Source organism: Dipodomys spectabilis, unplaced genomic scaffold (assembly GCF_019054845.1).
Source record: "Dipodomys spectabilis isolate Male_0828 unplaced genomic scaffold, ASM1905484v1 ptg000002l, whole genome shotgun sequence".
Taxonomy (NCBI): domain Eukaryota; kingdom Metazoa; phylum Chordata; class Mammalia; order Rodentia; family Heteromyidae; genus Dipodomys; species Dipodomys spectabilis.
Window position 1 is genome coordinate 38,407,627 of NW_024870679.1, and position 22,374 is coordinate 38,430,000.

Here is a 22,374-nt window from a genome sequence, read left to right on the forward strand (position 1 = left end):
AAGGACAGCACCCAGGCCCAGAGTTCAGGCCCTACCACCGGACCCCCCCCAAAAAAAGAAAAAAGAAAATAACTACAGTAAAGATGGACTAGAGGCTGAAGTGGTAGAATGCCTGCCTACATATAGCAAGCATGAAGCCTTGAGTTCAAACCCTAATAGTTCTTCTCTACCCCGAAAAAAATCCTTTGTTTTTCTCAGGTACTTTGTCATAATAATGCAAAATGACTAAGAGACTTCTCAAAAGCTCCAACCACTATATTCAAAACAACCCACCCACAATTTTTTTCCATTATGGAAAACCTATAAAAGACGATAAAATGGTATATTAAGCATCCACATATCCATTATTATCAGATCAGCTTATACTTAATACTGTCCATCCATATGCCTACTTTCCCCAATCTAGACTTCTGAGGAAAATTAAACATACACTGTCAAATGGTTTGTAAATCCAAAGCCTAACACTTCTAAGACTTGACAAAAATAATACCACAAAGAGTATACGAATCATAATTCTCGAATACTATCAAACCCTCACTCATGTTGAAATCAGAGTGCTGTACTGACCATGCACACTGGGAAGAGGACCACACCATGGCCTCTCATGGTTTTGCTTTAGATCTGTGGCAGTGCTTACAACATAATATGATTTAGTTCCTGGGGCTGAAATCACTGCAGGCTTCACCTTGTAGCTGAAGTGCTACCTTTTTCACTTAGAAGGGAGAATATACCACAGTAACCTAAGGGAAGCCATTTTCTGAGTGGCATTTTCATAATTAGGAGGAAACTAGTCAATGAGCCCAGGTCTATTGGATTACTTATGCCCTAAGAATAAGTGGTGGCTCACATTTATAATCCTAGCTTCTCCAGAGGCTAAGATCTGTGTGAGAATCTCTGTTGGAAAGCAGACAAATCCATGAAATTCTTGTCCCCAGTTGGCCAGCAAAAAGCAGAAGTAGAGTTGTAGCTCAAGCGGTAGAGTACCAATTGCCAAACAGTAACACAAGGTCTGGGGCTGGGAGGGTGGTTCAGTGGTAGAGTGCTTGCCTTGCATGCATGAGGCCCTGGGTTCAATTCCTCAGCACCACATTAGCAGAAAAAGCAGGAAGTGGCGCTGTGGCTCAAACAATAGAGTGCTAGCCTTGAGCTGAAGAGCTGTGGGACAGTGCCTAGGCCCAGGGTTCAGGCCCCACGACCGACAAAAACAAACAAACAAGGTATGAGTTCAAGGCTCATGTACTGGCACAAGAGAAAGGGAGAGAAACACTTCTCTTGAAAAGATACTCAGATTTATAGGCTGCAAAAATAATCTAGCAAGTTACCATATATCCTTCAACCATCTTCCCCAATGGTAACAGCTTACATAGGAACTAACTACCGTACACATCTATAGTGACCTGATTTTAGAAAAGTATCAAGACCATCTGAGCAAAGCATATTTCCAATAAACCATGCTGAAGCAAGTGAATAACCACATGTGTAATAAGTTGGAACCTTACCTTATGTCATATATCAGAATTAATCCAAGTTGGGCTAAGTACAATGGTTCAAGCCTGCAATCCCAGAGTTATGCGCTGCACGTAACATTATAAATTCATATTGCTGAAGCCCCTGCATTTTCAGCAAGAATAAACAAATGCAGCTCTGAAGAGTCCTACCTGTTGTATCTCTTCCACGGCCTCCATCTTCTCATCTAAGAAATGGAGCCAGAGCTCTGCTTTATAGGATAGATGAGATAAAGTACTTAACACACAGGAAGTGCTCAATAAATAGTAACTAATGACTTCCCGCTCAGTAGCCAGAAATGGTTCACAGTATGTGGAAGTTAAGCTGCATTTGGAACAAAGGAGAATTGTGACAAATAAGTTCAAAGTCTATTCCTACAGAGTGCCATTAGTAGCAGTAGATTCTAGCATGGGCTCCAAAGGTAATGTTAGAACTAACATTAGGGCTAACTTAGCAGTCACTCTATACACATGATGTGATACCACATGAGTTACTTAGGTAAAACTACAACTCCAATGCAAGTGCCTTTCTATTCAGGAAGACACTCTCCAGGCGTCGGTAGCTTAGGTTCGAAGCTTGAAGCCGTTCAGCTCATATAATGGCAAATGTTACTATTATCAACTTAATCAACACCAGGCCCTTGGCCAGTTATCAAAGTGAATGTCAGAGGTGGTTTTCTGAGTGTCTTTGAAATGAATGGTTTCTAAAGCTAGCAAATGAGCCCTCACTTGGGAAATTAAAGATATGTTCAAGCCATGAAAATTGACCAGTGTTTTAGAGGTACCCCTACCTTTGTATGAATAAGGCTTCAGCCTTGATAAGTTTGCCCCCTAAATGGCCATGAATCCAGCCCTGTTGGAAGATTTCCAGTTGCTAGGTGTTGTCTGCATTGTTGTAATGGCAGTTGGTAAAGCTTTTCATACAAAGCAATGGTGAGAACAACCTGACTCTAAGAGAGCTGGTCAGACAGGGTGGCTCACACTTGGCATTCTAACTACTCAGGAGCTGGAGCTCAAGAGGAGCACAGATTGAAGCCAGCCCAGAAAAAAGTTCATGAAATTCCATCTCAACCGAAGGCTGGGGTATAGTAGCATGTACCTATTATCCCAACTCCAGTGGGAAGTATAAATAAGAGGATCACAGTCCAGGAGATCCCAGGCATAAAAGAGTGCCCTTATCTCAAGAAATAACCAATATAAAAGGGTAGACTGACTCAAGGGTTAGAGTCCCTGCCAAGCAAGGCCCTGAGTTCAAATCCAGAACTGAGAAGAAAAAAAGAAGAAGGAAAAGGAAAAGAAAAAAGAAGAGCGCAGAGACTTCATTAAGCAGAGAGTAATTTTGTATGGATGATTTTATGTGTGCTTCCTGATAGGTAGCTGTTAGCGAATGACTTATGTGTAGCAGAATCTTGTCTCTGATTTATTTTAGTTATATCTAGTTAGCAAGGTTGTGGGGACAGTAGTAAACCTCCCTTACTACTATCAAAATCCACTTCTCCCAAACCTCTAGGTCTTGGACCTACCCAATTGGCTGAGGTTTGCAACAGGTGGTAATCATTGAGAGCTGTGTACAATCTTTAAAAGAAAAGAAAGAGAAAAAAATGTATGCTTTATAAGATTAAGGGGGAAAAGGTTTTTTGGTTTGGGTTTGGAATGATGCCAATTTAGTATTATAATTATAATTCTGGTTTACTTGTGCTGCTCACAGGATCTGATTGACAGCGAATGGGCAGTCAGTAATAACTTACTTTTTGCTGGCAAGAAAAGTTAATTCAGATAGTATGGGTGAGTTTGTTTTAAAGAACTAGAAGGAAACAATGAGTTCCTGTGACTGAGCTCTCAATCTTTTCATTTTAGAGATAAGGAAACTGGGGCCTGAAGCAGATGAATAATTTTTATTTATTTATTTTGGTCGGTCGTGGGGCTTTAACTCTGGGCTTGGGCGCTATCACTCAGCCTTCAGCTCAAGGAGAACACGCTACCATTGAGCCACAGCGCTCCTTCCGGTTTTCTAGTGGTTTATTGGAGATAAGAGTCTCACGGACTTTCCTGCCCGGGGTTGGTTTTGAACCGTGATCCTAAGATCTCAGCCTCTTGAGCAGCTAGGATTTCAGGTATGAGCCACCAGCACCCGGCTAGATAATAATTTTTGCAAGGTCTCCACGTTTCCATTTCTGAATCAGACCTCTTCTGGGAACATGATAGGATCCTTGCATTCTTACTTGGCTGGAATTCCATCAAAAGCCTCCACTGCCTTCCCAAGCTAGAATATTTATTCAGCACCTGGGATTTTCCCACATTTCCACTGCTGAAGGCAAAGAGTTTATCAATCAGGTCCAAGAAGCTATTAGTGGATGACAGAGATTTTTGAGCAAATTCTCTCTTCAAGTATTTGTCATTAAATAGATAACAAGGGAGCTGAGACTTTAAAAAACAAAACAAAACCACCATACCTCCTGCTAATGAATAGCCCCTCACTTGTAAAACTTTAACTTCACTAAGCAGTCCCCATCTCTAACCTTGCCTTAATGATTGACACCATGGAGGAAGGTTGAGCCACAGATACTCACAGAGCCATTAGATAGAGGACAAGCATGAAGTGGGTGTTAGGTCCATGCTGATGGTTTAGATTAGGCCCTTATCCATCTGAGAGATGATGGGAAACCAAGAACTGCACCGCAATGGGAATGGAGCAGTAGGGAAATACACTAGCTCTGTGTATGTGCTCTACAAAAGGTTAAACTTAATCATCCCATTCTTTGTCCCTTCCCAAATAATTATGTCTCCCAGAAAGGTACTTCCAAGCATGTAGAGTAATAAAACTAGTAATTTGGTGGTATCTGCATGCCTCATATTTTCCTATCCTGGGAGTGGGAGAAGACATGTCTGATTCCAACCCATTTTGAGACTAGGGCTCTGAATGGCCTAGATGCTAGGCTGCTGACCAGGCTGGGAAAGCACGTAGGTCCTCTGCACCTATCCCGTGTGGCAAGAATGCTACATCCTGATCTGTTTCCACCCCTCTACAATTCTCTAACTAACATTACCATATTCTTTTAATTTTATTGTAAAGATGCTGTACAGAGGGGTTACAGTTACATAAGGTAATGCATGTATTTCTTGTCAAATATTGTTACCCCCTCCTTTGTTTTTCTCCTATTCTTGTGTATGCATTAAAACAAAATGAACTTTTAAATAACTTGATTGAGAAGACATATAAAAATGAAAGAACAGAAGAGCATGCTGGGGTTGAGAGTGGTTGAAGAGTCATTGATTCTCACTAAAAACAGCACTGAAATAGTTTCTGCTCACGTGTGTGCTGACAGTAGGTCTGTGGCTGTTGGCTTAGAGTTGAAAAGTTAAGCATAGGTCAGGAGCTGACAAATGGCTACACTTAAGCTCTTCCTTTTACCCTATAATGGATCCTCCTCCCTGTAAGGAGATACGAACATTTTAAAACACTAAACCAAGCCAGCACTTCCCAGGATCCTCTACAAAGGCTTCCTGACTTGCTAAGGGAATCCTACAAGAGATGAAGTCATGTTCAAAGAGAATCACAAGCTGTGTTACCACAGCATCCCACTTTCTTTCCCTCTTAAGATCTAATCATCTCCTTTGTTTCCCAAGGAATACAACCAATATAGCCACAGGACTGCTAAATTCAATCAGTGGTTTAGAGAATGCAGGGCAGCTGTCCTGGGGTGGTGAATACACCTCCTCAGCCCACACCACCATTTAGCTAGATAGATAGACGATAGATAGATAGATAGATAGATAGATAGATAGATAGATAGATAGATAGATAGATAGATAGATAGATAGATAGACGATAGATAGATAGATAGATAGATAGAGATACATATATATATATATAGGTGGATAAATAGATATAGTTAGATAGATAGCTAGATCTTCATACACACACCTTTAAAGTGCAAAAGGTTAAACTAATAAGAAAAATAACTAGGTGGTCCACTGTGCATGTACAAAGTTCATAGTGACAAAGTGAAGCTTTATGATGGCTAATTCCAATCTAAAGTTGATCGTAGGATTCCTTTTCTCAACATTCCCCCTTGCTTCCTGTTACAGTGACCTCTTTTAAGCCACAGAAGTCCTTCTAACTGCCTTGCTGTACCAGCCTCCTTGCTGCTCACACCACCCTGCCAGGCACTATTTAGAGAGAGATTCTGTTTATGGAGATAACAAACCCCTCATTTCCTGTAAATCTAATCATTTTCTCAATTAGGCCTGCAGTAAACCTACCTTCCTCCCTCTCCCTCTCCCTCTCCCCCTCCTCTTCTTCCCCCCTTCCCCCCCCCCAATCTCTTAGGGCTAGTGCTTGACTTCAGGACCGGGGCACTGTCCCTGAGTTTCTTTTGCTCAAGGCTAGCACTCTACCACATGAGCCACAGAGCCACTTCTGGCTTTTTCTGCTTATGTGGTACTAGGGAATGGAATCCAGGGCTTCATGCATGCTAGGCAAGCACTCTGCCACTAAGCCACATCCTCAGCCCAGTGAATCTTTCTTTAATTGCAGCCTCTTGGCTTCCCCAGCCACCCTCCCACAATCATTTGATTCACTTTATCTTAATTCATTTTTTATTTAATAGCACTAGCCACCCTTCAACATATATATACACATATATAGATATATATTTCTCAGTATTCATTATGTCTATTGTCTAGCTTTCCTAACAGAATTCAAGCAGTAAGTAAATCCTTGGTTGCAAGGACTGTTGTCTGCTTTGATAAGTGATGAATTAGAACCAAAATGTCCCTAGCACAGCATGTACTCATACTCATACACACATATACATATTGTCCGCCCTCTCCCCCACCCCCACCCCAGAGCTGGGATATAGGTCAGTGATAGGTCATTAGCATATACATATGGTCGTGGGTCCAATTCTGAGCATTGAAAAATATGTACATGTACATGTACATGTATACATATATGTATATATGATCACTTCTCAGCCTTTTAGTTAAGATAAAGTGTAATAAAAGTTGGGTCAGATAAAGTGTAGGAAATAAATATAAGTTGGGTTACTGTCAGGTGCTAGTGGCTAATTCTTATAATCCTAAATTGTGGGAAGGCTAAGATTCAGAGAATCACAGTTTAAAGCCAGCTGGGGCAGCAAAGTACATGAGACTCCATCTCCAAAATAATCTGCAGAAAGCAAGGCTAGAGGCATGGTTCAAGAAGTAGAGTACCAGATGAGCAAGTGTGTGTGTGTGTGTGTGTGTGTGTGTGTGTGTGTGTGTGTGTATGTATGCTCATTTTGGCAGCATATAGACTAAAATTGGAATGATACAGTGAAGAGTAACCTGACCTCTACATAGAATGAAACACAAATCTATGAAGCATTCCATCATTTTACTAAACATAAATCTACCTTATGATCTTGCAATACCAAAAAATTACAAGCTAAGATACAATAAAAAAAAAACCTGGACAACCATGTTCATTGCAGCACTATTCATCACAGCCAAAGTATTCACCATAGCCAAGGTATGAAATCCGCCTAGCTGCCCCTCAATGAGCAAAAGGATCAGGAAAATGTAGTATAGATACACATAGGAATTTTGAGGGAAGGGAGAAATTCAGTCATGAAATTCAATGAACAAACCTACAAAATCCAAGAAAATCAAGGGAAGGAGTCCAATTAAGAGGGATTGGGGGGAATGAAGAAAGGGTAATATTGATCAAGATGCATTATATTCATGAACTGCTTCATTGAAGGGTACACTCCTTCGCACAACTACTTACAGATAATAAAAATACATTTTCTTAAAGTGCTGGATATTTACTAACTTTTATGAACGCTAGTAGTTATTCAGAACTTACTATATCCCAGACATTTTGCCTGCATTACCTCCTGACATCCTCACAAAGCTGTGAGATAGGATCTATGGGTTGAGTATTCCTCAGACAAAATTCTCGTGACCATAAGCGTTTTACATTTCAAATTGTTGAATATTTGAATTTATCTAGTGAAATATATGGGGATGGGGCCAAAGTCCAAACATAAAGTTCCCTTATGTCTCATATACATCTTGTATACATTGCCTGAAAATAATTTTACAACATATTTTTCATGTACCTGTATTTTCAGTGTCACTCATCACACGAGGTCAGGATGGAACCCTCTACTTCAGCATCAAGTCAGGTTCAAAGAATAATAAAACAAAGCTTTTCATAATATTATTACTTTATTTACAAGATAAAATTGAGGCAGGAATGGCTTGGGTTAGGCTCTCCAACAGAGAAGTCAAAATGAAAATAAGTCCATCTGATTCTACTTAATTCCAATGCTGTATTTCCTATCCTAATCCTGCTAGGCAAATTTTGTAGATTTTGCTTACTAGAGGGAAAGATCTGAAGTATGAAAAAGCATTACTCTCTCATAAGTTCAGAGAAAGCTCTTATGGAAAAAACGTACCTAGAAATATTTATTTGACATCATCCCCTAGAAGGAGAGTAAAATGATTAGTAATCAAATAAAAGCCTGGGTTCAACTCTAGACCCCTTCTTCTAACCCTTGCGACTCATATGAAGGTAATAATCTTATAAATAAAAATAATGATGCTTATTGTATAAGAATATTGTAAAGATCAATAAAATGAGATCACGTTCATGAAAATGCAGTGTAGTGTCTGCCTCATTATTTGGTCCTCATGGTCAGAATTTGAACAATGAGTAAATATTTGTTAAGCACCTAATATGTGTCAGATATTGTAGGCACTGTAGTGATAAGCACGTATCTAATGGTGATACAGATCAACAAGCAACTATTCTAGAATCATACCAAAAATTACACTGAAATATTACATACTAGAACACTATATGCTGCTTAATGCTGAAATTAATGAGCTAACACGAGAATGGAAAGAAAGTGATAACTGATTGCAAAATCATGAAGTACAAAAACAAAACAAAGCTGTAAAAAGGATGGTATTAACAATTGGACGTAGGCACAGTGACTCACACTTGTAATCCTATCTACTCTGGAGGCAGAGATTGGGAGGAAATCATTTTAAGGCCATCTCAAAAAGTTAGCAACAAGCCGGGCTGGCTCACGCCTATAATCCTAGCTACTCAGGAGGCTGAGATCTGAGGATCGCGGTTCAAAGCCAGCCCGGGCAGGAAAGACTGTGAGACTCCTATCTCCAATAAACCACCAGAAAACCGGAAGTGGCGCTGTAGCTCAAGTGGTAGAGTGCACGCCTTGAGCTGAAGAGCTGAAGGACAGCGCCCAGGCCCAGAGTTCAAGCCCCACGACCGACAAAAAAAAAAAAAAAGTTAGCAACAAAAAAGCTCGGCATAGTGGTACATGCCTTTTATCCTAGCTAAGACAGACAGGTAAAATAAAAGGATTATTGCTTAGCAAAAAAGACAAGACTCTAACCTGAAAAATAACCAGAAATATAACTAGAGCAGTAAGGGCTGGTGGTAGAGCAACTGCCGAACTAGTGTGATCCTTGCCTCTTCCCTTTGCTCCCTCAAAAAAATTGGAACTACATTGCTCAAAAAGGACTGCACAGGTCATTATCTGGAAGTTAGAATTAATTCTGAAAATATTTAGAGTTGGTCTAGTTTACATGCTGTTTATCAAGAAAAATCTTGAGTAAACATATATTTTCTCAACTATTTGTAGACTACACGTAAGAATGTCACTAATGATCTCTTTCACTGTCTTCTCCAATCCTAAGGACACCTTAAATTCCAAAAACTGAAACATCTCAAATATCTCAAATTTCAGATGTGTTTTTACTTCAAGAAGTAGAACTAAGCCAAAGAAAGAAGAAAATCAGTGCCCTTCCTTTTTTACAATTAAGACCAATAGAGATGGAGCCATGAGCCTCAGCCACTGTTCCCTAAACACAGACAGATTAACATTTTAGTTTAATTTCTGCACACCACTTCAGACCACCTGCATCCCTAAATAGTACCAGAAAACAGGCCCTTCTTCGTACATTAATTTTACATCTCCTTCTCTCCCAGGCAGCTAGGGAGCTAACAAGCAGTCCCTGCGGCTCAATCTCAACTGACTTGGCATGAATTCAGGCAACACAACTACAGCTGTTGCAAAACAGCATTTTTCATATAAGGAAGCCGTATCAACATGAATACTAACAGTCATGATGATTTAAGATGGGTAAAAAAAAATGCTTTGAGATATTTGGAACTTGCAAGGACAGATACTCATTTTCCTTTTTAATTGCATAAGCATATTATATTCCAGAGGTCCTAAACAAATGTCAAACCAAGCAAACTGGAAATACATCTGAATTGAGAAAACTAATTTCTCACACAAACTAGGTTTATATTATTTCCCTACCTGTTTCCTCTATAATCTGCAAGTCTGTAACCTTCACAGCTCCTCAATTTTGTTTTTGAATATGTATCCCCCCAAGACATTTCTTTTAGAGTATCTAGTTCAGTTGAGAAGAAATAATTAAACTGTTAAATGGCTTACAATGATGGATTTATTAGAGGAAAAAAGTCTAATACATCCATATGAATCTGGATTCCTAATCTTTACTCCTTTATGTCATAACCATATCTATTATGTATGTTCATATCTGTGTGCTCAGTTCCCTTGCAAATCATCCAACATGACAAAAATCACATTGATTCTACCATACATGAGGAGATGTGGAAAGCTTATATATGGGTAAGCAATCTCCATTTGACCAAGAAATCTTGCCAGGAGCTGGTGGGTGCTTATACCTGTAATCCTAGCTACTCAGAAAGCTGAGTCTGAGGCTTGGGGTTTGAAGCCAGCCTGTATAGGAAAGTTCATGAGACTCTTATCTCCAATATACTACCAAAAGAGCTGGAAGTGGAGCTGTGGCTCAAGTCATAGAGCACTAGCCTTGAACATAAAAAGCTCAAAGACATTGCCCAAACTCAGAGTTCAAGCTCCAGGGCAGAACAGAAAGGGGGGGGGGGGGGGGGGCCAAGAGGGGAAATCAGGAGCTCTGTTACGCAGCTCTATGAACTAGTAGTTATACATTGCTTTTCCTACAGTTATTAAGATAAATAAGGATTCTGTACGAATAAACCAGGCCTTTGTACAAAGTTAGTATTCAGACAAGTAGAAATTGTACCGACTGATACATATATTGATTTCATCATAGCAGTGGCAATGTATTTTATGTTTGATGCTTAAGAACCAATGGCATTCTGGGTGTCAGTGGCTCAAGCCTGTAATCCTCACTACTCAGGAGGCTGAGATCTGAGGATCACAGTTCAAAGCCAGCCCAGGCAGGAAAGTCTGTGAGACTCTTATCTCCAATAAACCACTCAGAAAACCAGAAGTGGTGCTGTGACTCAAGTGGTAGAGCGCTAGCCTTGAGCTGAAGAAGCCTTGAGCTTGAAGCACCCAGGCAGAGTTCAAGCTCTATGACCGACCAAAAAAAAAAAAAAAAGGCATGTGGTCACTCCTGGAATGTGGACACTATCAAAAAAGCATAACTCTTTCTTGCCAGGCATCTTTGGCTAATGCTCGCAATCCTAACTACTTAGGAGGCTGAGATCTGAGAACTGTAGTTCAAAGACAGCCCAGGCAAGAAATCTCTGAGATTCTTTTTTTGTTGTTTTTTTTTGCGGGGGGGTCTGGTTATGGGGCCTGAACTCTGGGCCTGGGCGCTATCCCTCAGCTCTTCAGCTCAAGGGTAGCGCTCTACCACTTGAGCCACAGTGCCACTTCCAGCTTTTTTTCTTTTTGCTTATGTGGTGCTGAGGAATCGAACCCAGGGCCTCATGCATGCAAGGCAAGCACTCTACCACTGAGCAATCTTCCCAGCCCCTCTCTGAGACTCTTATTGCCAACTAAGCACCCAAAAGACCAGAAATGAAGTTGTGGCTTAAGTGGTAGAGTGCTAGCCTTAAGCACAAAAGCTCAGGGGCAGTACCCAGACCCTGAGGTTAAGCCACAGGAATGGCATAAAGAGAATTCTTACTGGTGGCTACAGAAACCATATATAGGGGGTGTCCTTTCACTTTGCCAACAGCTCTGCTGCATCCTGCACTCCTTGGTTCAGTTTTTCAAAACCTAACAGTGAAAGGAACAAAAATGAAAACTAAGACTTTTATGTAGTGCTCCATAAAGGAAAACTCACAGGCTGGCAAGAGTCCCTTTCAGCTAGATAGCCACATGGACAATTCTTGAAAAGAGCCATATGGACATACTTGTTGTTTCTGGCCTCTTTACCTTCTAACTCTTTTTTTTTTTTTTTTGTATATAGAGTCCTCTAGTTATTACCACCAAGTGATTAATCACCTTTGAATTCCCAAGGCTACAAAAGGCATTTACTGGCAACCATTCCATGTTTCACTTTCAGCTGAGGACCCTGGAGACTTCTTAAGTAAAAAAGGATTTCATGTTCTCCAAAAATGCTATTTTATGTAAGCTAAGGTCAGTGCTTCAGATCTAAACGCTATCTTGATAGCCAAGGATCAAATGGAGAATGTAAACCAAGCGTGGAAAGGAGCAATATAAAGCAGGGAAACACCACTGAACTTGTCTTCCAGTGGAGAAGACTAAGAAAAAGGTCTTCTCTAAAAAGATGATCTGGAATACAGGGTACAAATGGCAACTTCATTTGATCTGCCAAAGGACTTTTGTTTGTGCAATACAATCAGTGTTGTTTTAAGCTGAGCCAAAGTTTAAAATTTCACGTATTTATTTATTTATTTTGTGCTGATATTGGAGCTTGAACTCGGGGTCTGAGCACTTCAGCTTTTTTTGCTCCAGGCTGGAGCTCAACCACTTGAGCCACTGCTCTACTTCTTTTTGGTAGTTAGAGATAAGAAATCTCAGATTTGTCTCTCTGGGCTGGCTGCGATCCTCAGATCTCAACCTCTTGAGTAGCCAGGACTACACACATGAACTGCTGGTGCTGCCTTACAATCTCACAATTCTTGAATATCCACATTTTCAACATTTCTTGTAAAACTGGAAGGTACAGCATCCCAGATTAACACTTGGCTGCCAGCAACTGACTGGCATTCTACAATGACAATTTCCTGCAAGTGGCTCATCAACGTCTAGTTTTACCATCGGCCTTCAGAGTCCATTTCACTCCTTTCCTTTTTCAGACTGGCAACCTAGCAAAAGACTAGAAATTAAGCCCTGGTTTCTTCTTGAAGTCCTTTCTATCTCTATTCTTCCTATTGCATTAGAATTTAAGTGCCAAATGTCAGTCTGTCTTTGAAATATCTCCTGAAGCCACAAAGCTGGCAAATTCTACCTTGTATCACCGCCAACTACTGTAGCTACTTGGAAGCTGGGACAATAACTTACACATGATTGTGACTCCTTTTTCTCACAAGCACTTAACATAGTGCTTTATAAAAAGCAAAATTTCCTCTCTTAGTCCATAGCACTTGGATTGGAACTCAAAGCCTTATACTCACTGAATGAGTGCCTTGCAACTTGAACCACACCCTAGCCCCAAAGCAGATACTTAAGAAATTATCCAGCAGTTTTCTAACTGCTCTTTGGCTCACACCAGCCTTTCACAGGCTGACATTACTTTGCTTTAAAGTTATTTCTCAAAATCGGAATGGTTTTGATCCACTTGTCCCCAAACAGTTGAGATTTTGTTTCTAACAACTTTTGAGTTAGGGGAAGGGCAGTATAGGACATTACAGATATCTAGTAGGAAAAGGCCAGAGATGTTGATAATTTCCTAAAATGCTCAAGACAGCCACTCCCTAACATAGACAGTACCAAATTGCATTTGGTAAGGTTTATAAAATAACAGTGGTAGGATAAATAGATCAACAAGTACTGTAACAAATTTGTAGATGGAGAAACTAAGACCACAAAGTTTCCTTAAGGCATTCTAACTTGCAATAAAATCAAGATTTTAACTCTAGTGCCAAGGCTCTCACAATCTGACAATAGAAAACAGAAAACTGGAACATGTTCAGGAATTTTGTACCTGTGTGAGTAAGAATTCTTGAGTAAGAATGTTCAACAGACAAGGTATTAATATTCAGCCAACATAAACAATATCTTGCTGCGCGTGGTAATTCAAATGTGTAATCCAAGCTACTTGGGAGGCAGAGATCAGGGGATTGCTGTTTGAGGCCAGCCATAGCAAAAAGAAGTTCCCAAGACTCATCTCAACCAATGACTGGGTGTTTACCTGTTATCTCAGCCACATGCTAAGTACAATGGCTGGGGACACTGCCATGTGCCTGTCACCAGCATCACAGGAAAGCACAAACAGGAAGATCACAGTAAAGACTGGCTTGGGCATAATGCAAAACATTATTCTGAAAATAATCAATGGAAAAAGGAGCTGGCAGAGGGACCCAGGTGGTAGAATGGCTGCCTTGCAAATGTGTGAGGCCTCCCAGTTAAATCCTCAGTACTGTATAAACAAACAAATAAACATCTCAGTATTTGTACAGCTTGACCGAAAAAGAGTCTGGAAGATGCTTACTTACCTTGAGAAAAAAAAAATGTGTAAACATCTCTCACATCAAGTTTACCATATACATGTGTATAAATATGTGTATATGAACGTGCATATGTTCATGATTATTTGCACATTATATACATATATGTTTATGTATATATAAAGCCCAGCACACATAAATGTCATTTTCCTTCATGTATATATGTACATATATGTACATGTGTGTATACATGTGTATACATGCACATATAAATACATTATATATGTATGTATGAATGAATGTTTGTATGTATAATTTGCCCTCTATCACAAAGGCTTTTTCCAGCCATTCAAAACATATAAGAAATGTCACTGGGGCTGGAAAGGTGGCTCAGTGGTACAGTGCTTTCCTTGCCTGCATGAGGCCCTGGGTTGATTTCCTCAGCACCACATAAACAGAAAAGGCTGGGTATGGCACAGGGGCTCAAGTAGTAGAGTGCTAGCCTTGAGCACAGAGAGGCTCAGGGACAGTGCCCAGGCCTGAGTTCAAGGCCCAGGACTGGCAAAAAAAAAAAAGAAAAGGAAGAAAGGAAGAAAGAAAGAAAGAAAGAAAAAAAGAAAGAAAGAAAGAAAGGAAGGAAGGAAGGAAGGAAGGAAGGAAGGAAGGTAGGTCACCAAATTCATGGGCTAAGGAGTTAAAAACACAAATGGCTAAAATAAGAGTTTTGAAAAGAATAACAGTTTTGAAAAGAATTTCTTTTTTAGGCAAAGGGAGAAAGGTAGAGTAGTTTGAAGTGTGGAAATGTTAAATTTAGCCCAGAATTGGCAGACAGAGAAGTCTCTTTACACCTGCAGTGTTTTGTTTTAGCTACTTCAATTAGCCTGCTATTCCAAGAAAAGGCACAAAGGGAGGTGCTCTCATGGAAATAGTAGATTTCAAATCATATGCTCTTCACACACACACGTGCGCACATGCACACACACACACACACACACACCAGGGCATACTTGCTTTTTCCTCTATTTAGCAGGAAGTAACCTTAGTCTCTAATAACTGGAAAAAGGAAATAATAATTTCTACTTCATATACTTAAGGAAAATAATAGTACTGCAACATTTTTTTTTAAAGCCTACAAAAATTCGTAGGATGTATCAATGAGTGTGTCAAGTGCTTGACTTCATTTAGTTCTTGTAAGAACACTGTGGCAAGCCACCATTCACAGTTGAGGACACCAGGATGGAGAAAGGACATGACTTGTCCCAGGCTCCACTAGCAAGCAAAGGAAGACAATTGCTTCTAGAGTTCTCCTTATGACTACTTTGTTGTCAGGCTTTAACAATTCAAAGTGATAACGGTTGTTTGGTAAAGTCAGAGCAAAAAGAAATGGTGCAGTTCTTAAGAAGCCATGTTCTCCGGGCCAGAGCTGTCCACAGACAGGAGGGACCAGCTCCTAAAAAAGACACTACTGGGGGAGGAGGCTGGGTAACCATTTCATGAAGATGGTGTGGGGCAGATGGGCAGCTGCAGGACCCATGCCACTCTGGTAATTTTATGATTCTTCGTCTAAATACTTTGATTTCTAAGAAACCCATCTCTGGCACTTGGGAGTTTTATTTCATAGGCAACCTTAACTCCTGTCTCTCATCTTTCCTCTATTTCTTTTTTTTTTTTTTTTAACCTTCCTATAATCCTAGCATGCTATAGTGGAAAGAGTCTGGGCTTTGAAATATAGGAGCTGTGAATATGAATGTTTCATCTACCGTGTAATAGTTAATCCACACTGGGCAAGGCATGAAGACTTCCTCTCCATGAGGATTTCCTCATCTATAAAATAAGGAGAAGTAACATCAACAGAGAAAACCAGATCAAAGCCTAGCACCTGCTCTATACCAGAAATATCATTCCCCTTCATGCAATGTTCTCTTTGTCCTACCCATTACATGGCCATATTCTTGCTGTCTACTTTAATGTCCTACAGTGCCTATGGAGACCTAAGATACGCTAAAAATAAGCAAATTCCCCAAATACCTATTATCTAACAGGTATTGTACCTGCCACATAGGTACAGGTAAAAAAAGAATGTGGATCCTTCAGAACCATTACTAAATTCTGTCTTTCACACCGTAAATTCCAGCTATGACCACAGATATATTAAGCCCATAGATTTCTTCCTCTTCAAACTCGGAGGAATAACAAGTGATACATGTGCTGAACTACCAGGGCCTACCCACTTTACTACAGAACATCTCATTCAAATCACACAACCGTCAAGCAGGGGGATTAAAAGGGCGCTTGACATTATCCTAATTCATTTCAGTCTTGAACACCACTGCCAATTGCTCTCTATTACAGTAATGGTGCCGGTCCGAACAATGACCCCTAACAAAACACTATATGAAGATATAAATGAACAGCAGAAAGGTGATGAAATAGATTGACATTAGACATGATAAAAGAGGCAGAATGTTAGCAACTTTAGACATCAGAGAACATTCTAGGAGATCAAGCCATTGAAATAACCCCACTAGGCTACCATGGATGCTTGGCTGCTCTGGCACTGGCATCTCCTCTATCTCCATAAGTTCAAGATCTCTGTCTCATTTCTATTGCTGCTAGAATATTCAAGGTCACAGGATGATAGTCTTTGATCACCTGTTTCAATAACATACAAACTACTTACCCTGTCACTCAGCCTGAAAAAAGGAAAAACCTTGGAACTACAGGCTCCCAGAGCAAAGAGAATACTGGGGTAAAGCATTCAAAATAGTGATCAGTATCCAAGGATTCACTGGATCTTCACTGTGCCCTGTTGTGCTGATGATTCTACTCAATCTCCCCCATTTTTTCGGGGGGGGGGTGTTTGTATAAGAGAAGATACTGAATCGCTCAGGTTCATGTAGCTTGTCAAAATGCCAGTAACTCTGATAATACATCTGGAATTCCTAGAGCTTGACTCCCATTGAAAATTTTATTATGAAATGTTTTTAGCCAGGACCCCAAGTCCCCAAGTTCAGGTTTTACATGAGTGTTGTAATCGCTTTTCACTGTTGCCCAGAACTTGACTGAATGTGCTTAGGAGTACCTGGTTATCAGTTGTCTAGTTCTATTTTTCCTGATTCCTATCATTTTCCCATGATCCTGAATGAAAAAAAGTTAATAACAGTTGTGCCAAACATCTTAGAGCATTTTTAAAAGTAATCACTGTTTACACTGTGTGTAAGATTATTCTCATCATTAATAAGCTAAGAATGGAATGCAGATGTCACTAATATTAAAACAGTCGTAATGTTAAGATTTTGAAAGATAAACGTTATTATAAAATACCTTATACTTTTAGCTTTGATTTATATATAATTGTTAGGCTTTGAAAAAAATGTTATTATAAAAATCCACCTGATAGCTTCTATTTCAAATTATATATAAAGTTGCAGTATTTTTCTTCTATCCATGGAGATTTAACAAAATTCTATTTTACAAAGCCCCCTAGGGCTGATTTCATGGTCAAAGAAAAATAAAGCTTTCTAAAATCACTGAATAACTTCACTGTTTTACCCTAAGAAACTTTTCCTTCCTACCCATTTATTTTAAGCCAAGAAAGGTAAATGAACTAAAGCTGTTCATCTTTAGTTGATTCAAATCTAGCTTTTTAATAACAAGTGGCTGAGTCCAAAAAGAGGATTAAAGGTGGCATTCTTTCAACAATTCCTTATTACGGCCTGAGATTTACTTTGCAATTACTCTTTCCTGGGCAGAGCTGAGGCCCAGTGAACTTGTTATTACCTCCTTTGGAGATTTCTAAAAATGAAAACTACACTTGCTATAAGGCATGGGTACCACTGGTGTGAAAGGTGCTAAAGTGGAAGAACTTATAGGGCAAATGGTAGTTCAAAGAGATGATGAGTCCCAACCCTCAGAAAGAAGCAGAAAGAACATTCTTCATACTTAAGAGTTGGGAACAGTGCAACTGAGAAAATATAAACTTCATTAAATTCTGAATCCTCACTGTCATCTTTCTGGGATGCCCTATTGCTTTTTCTGATAAGCAATCAAATCTTTTAAAAGGAAAAAAAAATACTTTCCTCTGTGCTTGTCTTCTGAGCAGCATAGTTTAGGGAAGCAATCTCGAATCATGGTGGAGGTGGGAGGAACAAAGCTGGAGGCAGAAGATAAGAGAAGAAGGGGAGAAGGGAGAAAAAAGAGATTATCAGGGAGAGGAGGAAAGTAGAAAGGAGAGAGCAGAAGAGAGATGGCACACACACACACACACACACACACACACACAATCTTGGAGCTCAGGAGAAAAGGAGAAAGAAACAAGGAAGCAAGTTACTTAGGTTCAAGAAGCTTGCATTGGGTTTACGAGTTGCAAACAAGCTAGGTACAATGGCTCATGCTCACAACTATGATCCCCTGCTACTTGGGAAGTAGCAATGTAAGGATTATGGTTTGAGGCAATCCAGGCCAAAAAGTTAGCAATACTCCATCTCAAAAGCAAACAGGACATGGTAGCACATAGCTAGCAACTCAGGAGATGAAAATAGGACAATCATAATTCAAAGCTAGCTTGGGGAAAATTAGTGCAGACTCCATCTGAAAACACATACCACACACACACAAAATCAAAGTAAAAAACCAAAGGGATTGGGGTGTGGCTTCAGTGGTAGAGTGACTGCCTAACAAGTTTGAGACTCTGAGTTTAGACCCTACTACCACAAAATACACAGCCTGCAGAAATCAGTGTTAGATCTGTGAGCATCATGGTAGACCACCAAGTATGGCTCACTGGATAAAGCATGCTTTGTTTGACCTAGTTCAGCCAGTGTCACTCCCTGTGAGAGAACAACTTGTGGATATAATACATATGTAGGAACATACTTGAGTACAAGCAGCAGTGGACAGGGCCGATCTTTGACGCACCTTTTCTTGGACAGCCCCAAGTAAGGTAGCTACTATTATTCCCATTTTACACACATGGAAACATGAAGTCTGGGGAGATTCGTTTGCTATCATGAGATCACAGGAAAGACAATTATTTCCAATCTATTGGGTCTAGATCCAGTGCTATTTCTTCCTCAGCAAATTCTTTTTCCCCCCAGTCCTGGGACTTGAATTTGACCTAGGAACTGTCTCTGAGCTTCTTTTTACTCAAGGCTAGTGCTCTACCACTAGAGTCACAGTGTCACCTCTGGCTTTCTCTGAGTAGTTTATTGGAGATAAGAATGGCAAAGACAGCCAAGCACCAGTGGCTCACGCCTATAATCCTAGCTGCTTTGAGAGGTAGAGATCGGGGATCATATTTCTTTTTTGTCTGTCGTGGGCCTGAACTCTGGGCCTGGGCACTGTCTCTCAGCTCTTCAGCTCAATGTTAGCACTCTACCACTTAAGCCACAAAGCCACTTCTGGCTTTTTCTGCTTATGTGGTGCTGAGGAATAGAACCCAGGGCCTCAGGCATGCAAGGCAAGCACTCTACCACTGAGCCACCTTCCCAGCCCCTCGGGGATCATACTTAAAAGCCAGCAGAAGAATAAAAGTCTTTGAGACTCCAACTCAACCAATGGCTCTGTGCAGTGATGTGTTGCTATCATCCCACTGACAAGGGGAAGAACACATAGAAGGTTCATTGCCCAGGACAGCCTAGCCACAAAAGCAGAACCCTACCTCCAAAATAACAAATGCAAAAAGGGACTCAAGGTGTGGCTCAAGTGGTAGAGCTACTGCCTAGCAAGCATGAGGCTGTGAGTTCTATCTGTACTCTTGTTCCCTCTCCCCCCCCCCAAAAAAAAAAACTGATCAAGAAAGAGTTGATATATTTTCCCCTTATTAATTTTCCCCTTAGTATATTATTTCCCCTCTAAAACGAACTATGTCCTAATCTTTGATATCCAACCCTAAAAGACTTTTATAATATTATATTCCCCTTATTAATTTTATTATATTATTTTCCCTCTTAAAAGAATCATGTCCTAATCTTTAAGATCCACTCCTAGAAGACTTGTCCTGGCACATACTGGAGGCTTGAAACAAGGTTGTCGATATTACATAAAATAATACGGATAAGAGCATTTAGCACTTAGCTAGTGTTTAATCCATTACAACAACATAGTGTTACCCATCTGCCTCCATCAGGACCTTGGGCCACTTTGAATCTGTTTTATTCTTAGAGACTAACATAAAAGCATATGCCAGTGCTTCTTAGATGTGAAAAGACTGAGTGGCAGGTGGCCATCTAATCTATCACTTGAAGCCCATCGGCACGGGCCAGGGCACTTAGCAACACAGGAAATGGCACACATTGAAGGACCTGTAAGACCTCAGTTCACTATGGTGTTCTGTGTGAGACCCTCCTCCCCCAATGAAAAACAAAAACAAAATGTACCTAGCTTTTGTTACCAGTTCTGTAACTTTGGTTAAAACAATAAAACACAGGTCAAAATGAATAGAAGTGGTAGAGATGTTAGAGGCCTTGTAAAAGGCGGCCAGGTCACACAAGATCTGAGGAGCTACCAGGGATTTGCTGGGCAGGGCAGAAGGAGGTAAGAAGTTGAGGTCCATGTACTGTAGGCAAAGGGCAGAATGGTGACAAGAGAGAAGAAGAGAAGAGAGACAGGGAACAGGGAGACCCAGAGGCATAAAGGAGCTACACAGTGTCACAAGAGTGAATAAAAGAGCTAAACCATTAGGCATGGTGCAGCCACAGGGTCCTGGAAGGGAAAGTGGAGTTGAGAAAGGGGATCCAGGAAGGAAAATTGAGGTGAGGCCAAAAGAGAATGGGGAGACAGAGTAGGACACTATCAGAGAAGGAGCATCAGTGCTCATCAAGGAGACCCAATGTCAGACAGGATCTTAGGGACTAAGCCTACCCAGCTACTGGGAGAGCCCAACTGGAGTTGTCCCAGGCCCGGAAAAGCCTTCTGCAGTGGCCACTAAGAAAGAGTGTGGGAAAAGGAAGCTACTGTGTACCCTCCTCTGCAGACCTTCCTTCCCAGCTATACCTTGATACCACTCATAGGCTAAGAAGACAGCCCATCATGTTCTCTGTTCTCTACTTGAGATGATGATTTAAATCTGAGCAGTGGTATAAAAAAAAGGAAGCCTCACAGCAAGAGAGATGCGCATCTACAAGCCTGATCTGACCTACAGCCAAGAAAAGAAATGCTCTTCCAGATGGACAGAACAATTTTCTTTCAGAGAAAAATGTGCAAATCTTGATCTCCAGAGCTGCTTTTTGAGACCAACTGCATAGTAAAGTAACCATAATGGAAATGCAACTATAATTTGATACAATTTGCAAAGGAGATTAACAATAGTAATTGGCCTATGATGATGGCTTCAGTCAGTCTATATTTTTACATTGTACCACTCTGCTTCCTACATATAGTAGCATTTCAGTCTTAACATCTTTTTTGTTTTTAGCCTTTAGCTTACATAAGCAAAATGAAACCAAAAAGAAGCACCTTCATCCAAAATGAAAGAATTAAATCCGATATGCAAGTCCAACTGATAAAAACTGACACCCACAAGGGTACTGGCACACTCACAAGAGAGTCCTTCTCGATTCAGATGTAAGTAAATATTTCAATACTCAGATATATACCATAAGTCTGCTGTGGTAAAATGTTAGTTGCATCCCTTAAAATAGGTGTTTGCCCTTTGAATAATTTAACAAAATGTATGTGGGGAAGTTTGAATAGTGTGGGAGGGGGGAGCATAGTAGGAGGGGTTAGGTGAATGAAAAAGAGACAAATAAAGCCACAAGAGTCAGTGAGCATAAGTTAAAATGGGAGTGAGAAATGTGATGTGATTGGGGGAAAAGGAGGGGAGGGAAGATGGAAAGGGTGACTCTGAGCAAGATGCACTAGATGTGCAAAAAATAGACATGGCCAATTGTTAAGCCCCTGTACAATAACTTGAAGAATAAAACTTAAATAAAATAGATGTTTGTTCCTTTTTTTTTAAGGTTTCGACTTTTTCATTGTGCTCTTAAGTTAGGAACTGTCAAAGACAACAAGCATTTCAAAAGTGCACTGAATGAGAGAGCCCTAAGGATGACTTTGAGCCTCTGGATTCAAAGAAAAAAGGAAACAAGAGTCTCCAAGGTTCAGGTTCCTCAACCTGCACAGAAACATCTCCAGAAACCTGGACTAAATCTAAACCAGCCAGTTGTCTCTCTTTTCACATGCAAGCGTGTGTCTTAAAAATGAAATACTTTGCATGAAGAAGAAGAATTCCTAAAAGGTATCACTTAGTATCTTTGTTCTGTATTTCTCCCCTTTTTGTTTTTGTTTTGCTTTTCCACATAAAAATACCCTGTATTTTCTCTAAAGTAAAGCGGTGCTTTGACAGATTTTAGATTTTTTCCCCCCTCATCTAAAGGCACTATTCAATTTCAATGTCCTTGGAGTGTTTTATCTGGGGATTAGACAACTGTACCAAAACACAGCTGTTCCAGT

At 40.3% G+C, this 22,374-nt stretch overlaps 1 protein-coding gene and 1 non-coding gene across 2 annotated transcripts in view; one reads left to right on the forward strand and one right to left on the reverse strand.

Moving 5' to 3' along the window:
* Positions 1-22,374, reverse strand: part of Cachd1 (cache domain containing 1) — a 226,216-nt gene that overhangs the window by 170,742 nt on the left and 33,100 nt on the right. The window lies entirely within an intron of this gene.
* Positions 6,779-6,884, forward strand: LOC122113178. Its single transcript, XR_006148397.1, has one exon. It is a non-coding gene; the product is annotated as a U6 spliceosomal RNA (small nuclear RNA).